Source organism: Rutidosis leptorrhynchoides, chromosome 7 (assembly GCF_046630445.1).
Source record: "Rutidosis leptorrhynchoides isolate AG116_Rl617_1_P2 chromosome 7, CSIRO_AGI_Rlap_v1, whole genome shotgun sequence".
NCBI classification, from domain to species: domain Eukaryota; kingdom Viridiplantae; phylum Streptophyta; class Magnoliopsida; order Asterales; family Asteraceae; genus Rutidosis; species Rutidosis leptorrhynchoides.
Genome location: NC_092339.1, coordinates 79,451,518 through 79,464,033, shown reverse-complemented (window position 1 = coordinate 79,464,033; position 12,516 = coordinate 79,451,518). Strand labels below are relative to the sequence as shown.

Genomic DNA, 12,516 nt, shown 5'->3' with positions numbered 1-12,516 from the left:
AAAAAAAAAAAAAAAGTAAAAGTTAAAGCGACTACTGTCAGAAATAAGTTTTTAAAAAAATTGATATGTACATTACAAACTAACAAAATGTAAATGTTATGTATAGCATAATTCAAAACTTAAAGGTGAAAACGGCCAATTTCATTATTTCCAACCGCCATTAACGACAATGATACATTAGCTAAAACCAAATCCACAAACAACGATTTTAATATCCAATAAATAATTAACGTATTAATAAACTACTTTAATGACTACATGTTTTCATTCAATAATTAGATTTTTATCTCGCTTTTGTCAATTCGACTTCAATTTTAACCCTAATTTCACCACTAGTATCTCTATAATAAAAAATTCATTTTAACAACTTTAACAACAGTAAATGTCATCGTCAATTTACTTTTTCAGTTAAGGTTGTAGAACAGGGAACTGGCGTGTTATCCATATCCCCCGTCGATGATGATATGGATGTTTCGTTTGATCTCTTACCGGATTCCGTCGAGGTAGACGCCAGAATTACTCCAGAGAATATTCTGCGAAAAAGGCTTACTAACAAGAAAGTAGTTGATGACATGGACGATTGTAAAGATACTCAGTTCAATCTCTGAATATGCAATTTATGACGTTGATAGAAATTTCATGTTCCCTTTAATCAAATTTTGAAATGTTCTACATTCAGTGGAAACAAAGTATGTGATTGTGATCTCCCACACACAAAGTTAGATATGTAGTATTTTGTGTGATGTTCTTAGTCTTTTGTGAATGCTAGTCCTCTAGACTACTTATTTATAGAATATAATGTATTTCATCTCAAAATGTAAAGTTATAAAGTAGAAGGGAGCAAAATGTAAATATGTTAAAAGTTGGTTAGGAGTTTGTTATCACTGTAATTAATTCGTTAATAGTGGTAGTTAGCAACGCTGACTGTATATAGTTGCTTCATATTATTTGAGCATTGTACTTTTAGATGAATCTGTAATTGGTACAATTTCGTTCTCGTTCAATGTTAATACATCAGCATAATCATATGGTATCAAAGCTTGAGGTTCTACATGTGTTTTTAATTTGACCTAAATTCAAATTACTTCGTATTCGATTGAATAGTCAATTAATTGATTACTCAAACTTCTGTTTCATTCTTTGTTTGATTTTGTTAAATAGCTTCGTGTTCAATTTGTTTAATTATGCAATCGTTGTTAGAATTTGGTAACCTAATTCTTGATTATGACGAACACTACGCCGGAAACAAGCAACACTTCAACATAATCGAATGCGATGAATTCAATTCATGGTCCTTTATACATTTCAAATTCAAATAATCTTGGAATGATGTTGACTAACACTCTTTTTAATGGAAGAAATTTCCTTTGTTAAAATGGATTTCGTTACGAAGTTAAAATTAAGTTTTAGATGGATCTAATCCAAAACATGTTGTTACAGATAATACATATTAAAGGTGGACAAGATGTGACTGTATGGTTACATGTTGGATCTTGAATTCAACGGTTGAATAAATATCCGAAGCTTTCTTGTATACACAGATAGCATTTGATCTTTGAAAAGAAATTGCAAAACGTTATGGCCAGAGTAATGGACCGATCATGTATCAATTAGAGAGGGAATTAAGCAATGTTTCTCAAGTAATCTCACAACACCTTCGTACTTCAATAAAATGAAGAGATACTAGGATGAGTTCTATAACTTGAATGGGATATCTACATGTTCTTGTGGCAAAACGAGAGACTGCAGTTGTGGTATCGCAGAGAATTTCCTTGAAATTGAGAATCGTTCTAAGCTAATGAAATTATTGATGAAGCCGAATGATAGTTGTGAGTCTGTTAAAAGTCAAATTCTATCCATAGATCCATTACTAATAGTAAATAAGGCATAATATATTGTTCAGCAAGTTGAAAAACAAAACAAGTTACAAATCACATTGTTGAACCCACTACCTTCTTTGCTAACATGAATAATAATAGAGGAGGTTAGAATAAAGGAGATAGAACAAATAACAAGTATGAAAAGATGTATTGTACTTAGTATAAAGAAGATGGACATTTGGAGGAGCAATGCTTACAAAAGTAAGAAGAATAAAAAAAGAAAGTGGCAAGAGTAGTTGTACATATTGATATATGTGGGAATAAAGATACACCATTGATCTGGAATGTGAAAATGAACTCAGTGAAGAGCACTAATGAACTCAATTAAGAGCACTAGAATAACTTGGATTAAAGATTGGTTGTTGCAGTTTGTTAGGAGATGTTAAAATTGTTTCATGGCAAAGGGATACTAGAGATGAACTCTGCATGTATAAAGTTTTGTACATATGTTCATGCTTTATCATGATTTGAGAATACGAATTATCGAGAATTGAAATATAACTATATAATAGACACATGAGCTCCTGATCATGTCCCTTCACATACATCTCTTCAAATCTATCAAAATTTAAAACAATCCATTCAAATTGCTCTTCATAATGGCACATTTGAATTTGTGACCATAGTTAGACATATACAGGTCAATCCCAATATTATTCTTTTAGATGTCTTCTATGTCCATGTATTCAACTTAAATCTTCTTCATATTAGTAAATTATCAAGAATATAAGGTTAATTGCACCCAAATCATTTTTTTTCTAGGACCTTTTAACAAAAAAAAATAAGGAACCCACGGACCAAGAAAAGTAGGCGAAGTCTGGGATGTCACTCAAAACGAAAGATTGAATGGAGTGGGGGACCGATGGGCCATTGAAAGCCTTATTCCCATGTGGGACTCCGTATGGGGTCACATGATCATTAGCTAATTAGTGAGTAGTATAGTCATGTGCTTGTTTTTAGTGGCTGATGACTAGTGAGTAAATCTATTATGACTATCTTTCATATTCTATGTGTGGCTGTTGGAAAAGGAGTATGGGTGTATGTCTGCAAAGTTGATTCTTCAAAAAATGTTGACTCTTCTGATTTACCAATTGTTTCCTCTTTTGATAATAAATTTGTTTTGATAGTTAAAAGCTTTAATTAGGATTTGTTTCGTGATAGGTTAGGGCATACTTCTATTTCTAAACTGCGGCATATTAGTGTTTGTAAACATTATGATTTCTCTAAATTTTTCTGTGATACTTGTATGCTTGCCAAAGCTCGCATATTACCTTTCCCTATAAGAACTATTAATACTTACAAACCATTTGAACTGATTCATGTTAATCTCTGAGGACCATATAGAAAACCAGCATTAAATGGTGCTTCTTACTTCTTCACTATTTTTGATGACTTTACGAGAACTACTTGGACCTATAGATTACATTCTAAATCTCAGGTCCATGTGACTTTAACCTCTTTGTTGCTTATATGTTCACTCACTTCAACACCAAATCAAAATACATAAGATCTTACAATGGCATTGAAATTGTTAACAAAAAATGTCAATCTTTTATGCAAACCAATGACATAATTCATCAATGGTCTGTAACCTACACACCAAATGGCATTATAGAAAGAAAATACATACATTTACTTGAAATTTCTAGAGCTCTTAAACTACATGCCAACTTTTCTGATTCTTTTTTAGGTGACTGTATCTAAACTTCCACGTAAATCATAAACATAATGCCAATGTCAAACTAATCCTGGAAAACCCCTTTTGAAGATTTACATAGGAAACCCCCTACTTGTGATCACTTAAGGGTCATAGATTGTCTATGCTATGTTGTCATTACAAAACCTCCAATATAACTAATTTGCTCCAAAATCCACTCAATGTGTATTTTTAGAGTATCCATCTACCCAAAAAGAATACAAACTCTATAAAATTCATACCAGAGAAGTCTTATACAGTAGATATGTGATTTTCAAAGAATACATCATTCCTTTTAAGATCACTAATTCCACAAAGGGTGATAATCTTGTCACGAGATTATTTTTTTGATGATGACCAAATCCTTTTACCTTTTGTTTCTAGTGAAACTTCCAATAATTCTGGAAGTTCTATTCAAATCCTATAGTTGTTCCTACTGTCCCTTTACCTAATTCTAGTACTCCCACTTCTAAGCCTACACTTTTAAAATATACTAGGTCAAAATTACAACCTCCCACTTGGTTTAAAGACTTCATTATTTCAACTGTTAATGCCATTGTTGTTCAAACTGCCAAATCTTCTCCTTTGTATCCATTATTTCATAAACATGATTTCCTCATATGTTAGAGGATTATTAATGCAAGGATTGGAATGGCCAAAACAAAAGTTGCATGATGGATCTGTAGTTCGTGACTATAACCAGAAACACAATATGCGGTAACTTTTCTTTATTTTATTAATCAAACAAAAAACTAACTAAGAATGAAAAATAATGATAGTTTAAATACTAAACATTGGATAAATCCCTATTCCACTAAAATAGGAAACACAATAAAAAAAAATGAAATTAGAATCCCTTTCTAACTCAAAGTTTCTGCCTTCCCATGAACTCTAAGCTAGATGAAACTCAACATGGATCCCAAAGTGCAACATAGTCTTCACAATAATTCAACAGTTGCTCACGACCCGGTTCTTGACCCAATTATGTCCGCATTCTTTGTTGCCCACCTAGATCATAAGGATAATGTGCATCATCCTCTCAGTCTTAAAAAAGACTCATCCTCGAGTCATTCAAATCAAGATTCGGTAAAGGACTCGTGAAATTATCATCAGAAGGTTTGTAACTAATGTTGGACATCGTATATTTATTAAAGGTTTCACTTGATTTGCTCGAATTAATAAGCTTAGGTTTTTATACAGACAATTCTGATAACTGTTTAGAACTTGTATCAGAGTACACTGCCATACGTTTTTTCGAAGTTGTCAAAAGCTCCACTAACTTAAGCAGTTGCTATAGATCTATAGACTTAAGTCTACAAAAGGTGAACCCATCCTCCGGTTTGTGTCGAGTGTCAAAAGTGCGAGAGTGAGGTTAACATCGTCCACTTGTAACTCTTCCTCCTCACCATCCATATCATAGATGGTTCAGTATTTTCATCCACAATAGGTTCGGGAACTTATTCCAGTTTAAATATTTTCTTTGAAGCACTACCTTCATAACTGTTTAGGGAATTTAATTCGAACTCTGGAATACAATCCTCGACAATAAAAGAGTGCTGTTGGAGGTTGTGGTGCTCCAGGAAAGCTTTTTCCTTGTATTTTTTGGGCAAGAATTTCCGTCAAGGAAACCGTTTCATCTTTTCCCATGTTTTCACTATAGATTTTCGGGCATACGCCCTAGAAATCCGAATATGTTATCACCATAAAGAAGCGTGTTTACACAACTTTATCGCCATCAATTTAACCTTGAGATTCTTCGGGATATCTTTGATATCAATGATGCACTCAACCGTGCTTAACCAATTGTAGAAAATCTTCAGGGTGCATCATCCTGTTATACTAAGGTATCTCGATTTTAATTCCCAGATGTCGTAATAGATATTTTCTATAATCCTGATGAGGATCCCTGGTTGCAAAGGAATTTGAGTTTTCCCAATGATCGTGGGTTAGGTACGAATCACTCCCTTTATAAAAACCATGATTACGATTGAACTCAAGTTCGACAATTCTCTTTTGAAGGCGTTGGATCACAGCATCTCGCGGATCAGTTTTGTTACCTCGTTTGGTGTTTCTGCGATAACTCGTCCACGATAGTTGGCCACTATTCCAAAGCTCTGATAGCACATAATGCGGATTAAGGATCGAAGACTTAAACATAAAAGATAAGATCATCGTTAAACCTCCAAGGTTTAACCTGGAGAACCTTCTCGGTTCAAGTTAACATGTGACAACCTCTATTCTTTTATTAGTAAATAACAGAAACTGAATAAAACAATATGTTGGAAAGTTTTAATAATAGAAACAAGATAATATCAATAAGGAAACTAAATAGTTTTAATTTTAATTGAAATCTAATGGAATATTCTTTTTTCTCTCTAAGTAACGGATGTAACACCCTATTCGATCCTTTCAATTTTGTGACCCATGAGGCCCAACAACATCCACATAATCAGATAATCGAATTAGGTATGTTGCTCGATTTGGGACATTATTCATACTCATACATGCATCATCCTCCCCTTCTTCGAAAAGACTTATCCTCAAGTCTACATCATTACCACCATTATTCTTCCAGTTCTCTACCATTTTTGCTAGCTTCTGTTGTGCTTCACGTAAATGAGCAGGCTGGTCATCAATGATTTTTTTAGTTGAGGCCCTTGGTATTTGAGCTCAAAGAAAACCTTTTGTACATACTCAACATAGTTCTCATGGAACATTTTGAAGTACCTATGAAGAGCATATCTCCTTCCAATAGAGTCAACAACACAATTTTCATTTGGCTCACTCACTGCCTTATGGGTCCCACCAACAAGGTTCAACTACTTAACACAAGATTCAACCTTTATGTCTTCACTTACCACTTCAACTTTTACACCGGAAACATATTTGATACCAATATCATCAACGTCATTGATGACAGTATCGTATACATCAACCACCTTTGATATAACTGATATCACTCCATTTATATATGTTTTATCTCGCGATATCTCCCTCACTTTGTTCGGTTTTTGATGATCTTGGAGCCTATTTTGTGTGATATTGAGCTAAATGGCAATTTGGGGGCTAAGGACTTAATTTGGTGTAAAATTGACCAAATCTTGATCAAAAGTGGCTAAGGAAATGGCAAGTGCAGAATTCAGCATCAAAAGCGCCGCTCCTCAACTAAGAGCACCGCTTCTGTGGAGCAAAAGCACCGCACCTCTCTCAAAAGCGACGTTCTTATGCATGTTTTGGCTCTATTTTCCACCAGTGGCCAGAAGCGCAGTTCCTACAGCCAAAAGCGCCACTCATATCCAGCTAAAAGCGGCGCTCCTAAAGCAAAAGTGCCGCCCCTGAATGTTGCCAAAAGCAGCATTCCTGAATAAAAGCGCCGCTCCTCACTTAAGCCAAAAGCGCCGCTCCTGGTTCAAAAGCGGCGCTCATGTCGCTGTTTCAGCCCAGATTTTCAGCACTATAAAAAGAACAATATTAGGTTATTTTTCATATGTATCTTTAGAGAGCATCTACCACAACTCTGAATTTCACATAAAAAAGCCTAATTCCATCATCCATTGGTGTTTAAGGGTGGATTCAAGGAAGCTAGCTCAAGATTCATCTTAGATTTACTCTAGATCTTCATCATTTACATTTTGGGTTGTAATCTCTAGTTTCTTCATTTACTTTGCATTAATTACTTGTAATAACTTTAAGATGATGATTGTTTATGTTTCTATGCTTATTATTAGTTTGATCTTAGCCATGATTGGCTAAATCTCTTGTGTTTACTTATCAATGAATCTCTAATGCTAGTGTTTGCCCCAAAATCAATTAAATAATGTTGTTAGAATGAATTACATGATCATGTGTCACTAAGTTAGCTAAAGATCCATTGCTATGAGTTTGTTTTAGGCTTAACTTTGATTATATATGTTGAGTAGCTCTCTTAGTAATTTGAGAAGTGAATCAATGTGTGCTTCAACACCTTAGGTGATCTAGACAACTAGTTTAGGAATTTCAAGTGATTGTGTTCTTGATCTAGGTTAGTTTTTAATTGGTCTTTAGTCAATATAGTAGTGCCGATTATCTTAAGTGATTTCAATAGTTGGGGGTTTTAAGTGATTTCAACCTAAGCATAATCTCAATAACCAAATCATGCTTAACTCGATCTTAGAATATAATGCTTATGTGAATTCACGGAGTTTTATTTGATTTGAGGTTTGGTGGTAATACTAAACATTTAATAGTTCAACAACTATTGTAATAACAAAATAGGCAAAACGGGGCAAGCCAAGCATAGATAGGATTAGATAAGTGAACACTTCTTAGTTAATTTGATTTAAGTCTTAATACTTTGTACTTGTTTCTTGCTACTAGTTTACTTGTTAAGTTTAAGTTTGTTTAATTGTGCAAGTTTTAGTTGTTAATTAAAATCAATCAACCCCCCCTCCCCCAATCAAACAAATCCTAGGACAATTGATAGTTTCAAATATTCGACTTACACCGCTCTCTTGGGATGAACTTGATAAGAATACTTACATTGAAGTGCTATAATAATCGGGTTCTAAGTGCTCATTAGTTGTGTGTGCTTATTTGTAGTGTTTGAATCATATATAAATTTAGAGGGTAAAAGATGTATCGTGACACATGCACATCATACTTTCTTGGCGCCACTGCTGGGGAGCGGTTAGCTTAGTTGGATATTTGGTTTAAACTTTTGATTGTTCGATCTTTTCGTAGGAGTTTACCCTTACGAAAGTTACTTTTCGTGTTTTATATATTATTTTGTTTGGAAAACTGCTTGTATTTGTGTTGTGATTGAAGGATAGGTACCTTTGGTGTATGAAAACAAGGTCCCACAAAGATCAAGAGTTCACACATCCGTTCTCCGATCCGGAAAGACACGTGCACAGGGTTTATAAACGTAGAGAAGAAAGGGTATTAAGAAAGAATTTCGAAGCTTTGCCATTTTGTTTAGAAGAGATGGATCCAAACGGTAATCTGATTCACGATGAAGAGAGCAATCCTAATGGTCCTCCGGTTAATCAAGAATTATTGAATGATCCAAACGACACACCAATGTGGAACACTAGATTAGTTGCACCAATAATGATAGCACAGGCTATTACAAAACGACCAATTGAAGCGGATAATTGAAAGATCGAGGGTAACTTTTTCACGTTGATTAAGGATACATACTTTCATGGGTTGATAGATGAGAATCCGTTCGAACATATTCAATACTTTAATGATCTTTGTGATATTTACAAAACCAAAAATGTCACTGACGACGCTTTTAAGCTAAGGGCATTCCCCTGATGCAAAAGCTTGGATACGAAGTTTACCATCCGATTCCATAAGGTCTTTTCAAGAATTAACAAACGAGTTTATCAATCATTTCTTTCCACCGTCAAAAGTAGAGCGACTTAGAATGGAGATTAATGGGTTCACACAACAGGGTGATGAGATTTTGTGTGATGCACATGGTTCGATTGAAGAAGCTACTAAGAGCTTGCCCACCGCATGGTTTGACGAAGAAGGAGTATATCAACACATTCTATCAGGGTTGTAATACTTTTACGAAGAAATATCTTGATTCTTCATCCGGTGGGGTATTTATGTACAAATCACCAAATGCGGCCGAAATTATGTTAGAAGACATCTCGATCAATACGTATGAATGAGCACCTTCACCGCGAGATTTGATAAGGAAAAGTGTGGCACAAGTCGAGAGTGATAATGGGCAAGTGACGCTTGCAAGCTTGAACAATCAATTTCAAACATTTGGGAAAGAATTGAAGAAGATTCAACAAACGGTAGTTGCAATGCAAGTAGGTTGTCAACGATGCGAATTTCCACATCTCACGAAGAATTGTCCTCAAATTACTCAATGCAATCATGTTGATCTAAATGACATTCCCATGAATTCGGATGCTCATGTGAACTACGTGCGTAATCAAAACTATCAACAGGGAGTAACATCAAACCAAAGCTACTACAATCCTAATCAAAAGCAAGTGTCATTCAATAACCAAACTAATACACCACCCGAATTCACAAACCAACACTGAAACCAAGGTTACAACAACAACTATAACCAAAATCGAAACAACAGCTTTCAATACAAAAACCAACAACCTTACAACAATCAACCTTATAACAACCAAGCCAATTCGAATTATCAAAACAACCAAGGTTATAGTCAACCACAAAATAACCAAGGTTATAATCAACTACCTTAATAAAACATTAAACAATCTTAACCTTCGAAGAGTTTAGAAGAAATCATGCAAAACTATATCAAGAAGGTAGAATCAACCGAAGCTTTCCTAACAAAAGAAAATGAACTTTTGAAGCAATAAATACGAAAACAACAAGCCTCATTCCAAAATCTTGAGAGCATCGTTTGGAGACTTTCAAATCAAGTTGCCGAAAGAGCACAAGGAACTTTACCTTTAAACACTCAAGTTAACCCAAACAATAACTACATTAACAACAACAACCGAAACAACCAACACCCCCAACACAACCAACAAAACCAAAACCATAATAACACGAGAGTTATTCCTATCGAGAGCAATACTACCAATCCAAACCACAATCAAGCGAGTTCATCAAATCCCAACAATACTTATGCTTAAGTGAACTCGATAGATTCAACCGAAGAGGATCAACCCGAATATCCTCAAGTTTTCACGTTTGTCGTTGAAGGGGAAAAGTTTGATTTCGATGAAGCGTTGGAAATCGATACGATAGATTATGGGGTATTCAAGTTTTCGGAGGATTCGGATGATGCAATGTTCATTCCCTATCAAGTTAAAAGTGTAATGTCCATGGAGGCTATCGAGTCGAAATGCAAGGAACTAAAGGGTGATTTTGAGCGAATTAAATTGGAAAAGGTTGAGAAAGAGAAAAAGGTCGAAACTTTATTGAATGCAAAGGAGCAAATGAATGAAGTCGAGGTTCTTACTACATCAACCAAAGAGAAAAATGAAACACCGGTCTCATATCCTCAACCATTACCTCCTCCACATCCAAAGGATGTGGATTGTAAGTCAACTTTAACTGACAATGAAAACATTTATGTTAAACTCCCCTTGGCGGAGGTGCTTGAGAATATGCCCAACTATGGGAAATTTTTGAAGACACTTATGGCCAAAAAGGGAGATGTTGAGCAAGCATCCACCGCTTTTTTAAAAAAGGAGTGTGATGGGATTTTAAAGAAATGTAACCTACCACCAAAAATGGGTGATCCCAGACCTTTCCTTATCCCATGTAATGTGAACGGGTCGGAGATGCTTACATCTTTATCCGACTTGGGGGCAAGTATCAACTTCATGCCCTACTCCGTTTACAAAAGGTTAGGCTTAGGTGACCTTTCGCCCACTACAATGGGAGTTAAATTACTTGATCAATCAATTAACTCTAGTGTGGGGATTGCCTAAGACATAATCGTTAAGGTGGGGGACATGTAATTTCCAATTAATTTTGTCATTTTCGATATAAAGGAAGATCCGATTGTACCCCTTATTTTGGGAAGGCCATTTTTGGCAACCACGGATTCTTTCTTTGACTTTAGAACCGGAAAATTAACTCTTAGGGACAAAGGGAAATGCATGAGCATACGAACCAAACGTGTTAGAGCACCAACAATATCATTGACCACACCACAAGTTGTTGCTAGTATGCAATGCATTACAAGCACAAAGCAAGTTGGTTCACCAACAAAAGGTGGCGGAGGATTGACCAAGGGAGCTCAAGGTGAACCCAAAGATCAAAATGACGTTGTTGACAAGTCCATGAGAAAATTGTTCGGGCGGGTGCATCGGGCTTCATCCAAAAAGGACGAACATTTAATAAAATGCCTAATTTCAAACTTGTCAAAGCGTGAAAAAGTCAAACTTAAAGATTTAATCAATGAAACCAAAGTAACGAATGATTGGTTAATATCAATGTTAAGTGGTGGCGGTAATGAAAATGTTTCCCTTAGCTCAAAGGGAGGGGAAGTTTACCACCCCGGTATAGTTGAATTCTCAATGGGATGGGAGTCGGGTGATAGACTCGTTAAAAACTTTCCGCAATTGTGTAATAGTTTCTTTTAGTTGCATTGCATTTAGAATTGTATGATATTCCTTTCTTAGTTGCATTTTTATGTTTTTGCATTTCATGCATATGGGTAAAACCAAAAAACACCAAAAATAGTTTGTGAATGGGTCAAAATGGACTTTAATTTGGAAAAACTGCATTCAGGTACAAAAGCGACACTTTTGTTACAGAAGCGGCGCTTTTTCTCATCAAGAGTGGCGCTCCTGTTCTAAAAGCGGTGCTTTAACCTGTGTTTTGGGACCAAAAATGGGCAGTAGCCAAGAACGGCGATTTTGTTTTCAAAAGTGTGATGATCGCTCCAAATCCATATGGACGAACACGTCATTCATTGAATTCATTGCGAGGTATTTGACCTCTATATGATACGTTTTGTAAACATTGCATTCTTTTCAAAAGATACACAATAAATGAATATCAATTTCTAAGGTTTTCAACGTTTGATGATTTCTACATATAGACAATCACCATAAATAATAGTTTACCATAATACATCCGTTGACAATGAAGTCAAAATAAGATACACGGTGATGATTTTGTGAATGCAAAGTTTTCTTGAATAAAGCATGTATGACTCCATGCACATAGCTTGTATCACATATAAGCAAACAGCGGAAGACTTCTAGAAACCTGAGAATAAACATGCTTAAAAGTGTCAACACAAAGGTTGGTGAGTTCATAGTTTTAATGTTGCGCATAATCTGTATATAAAGGTGAATCACAAGTTTTCAGTTGTTTCATCCAGAAACGTTTATCAAAATATTCTACGAAATTGAGCACCCTGGTAACTAAACTTAACGTATATATATTTTATACCCTTTGTATAATCATCTTAATAATACACGCAAACCAATGTGT

General features: G+C 35.2%; 1 non-coding gene across 1 annotated transcript; it reads right to left on the bottom strand.

Moving 5' to 3' along the window:
• Positions 1 to 8,977: 8,977 nt before the first annotated feature.
• Positions 8,978 to 9,085, bottom strand: LOC139860915 (small nucleolar RNA R71). Its single transcript, XR_011763541.1, has one exon. It is a non-coding gene; the product is annotated as a small nucleolar RNA R71 (small nucleolar RNA).
• Between the last annotated feature and the right edge of the window lie 3,431 nt (positions 9,086 to 12,516).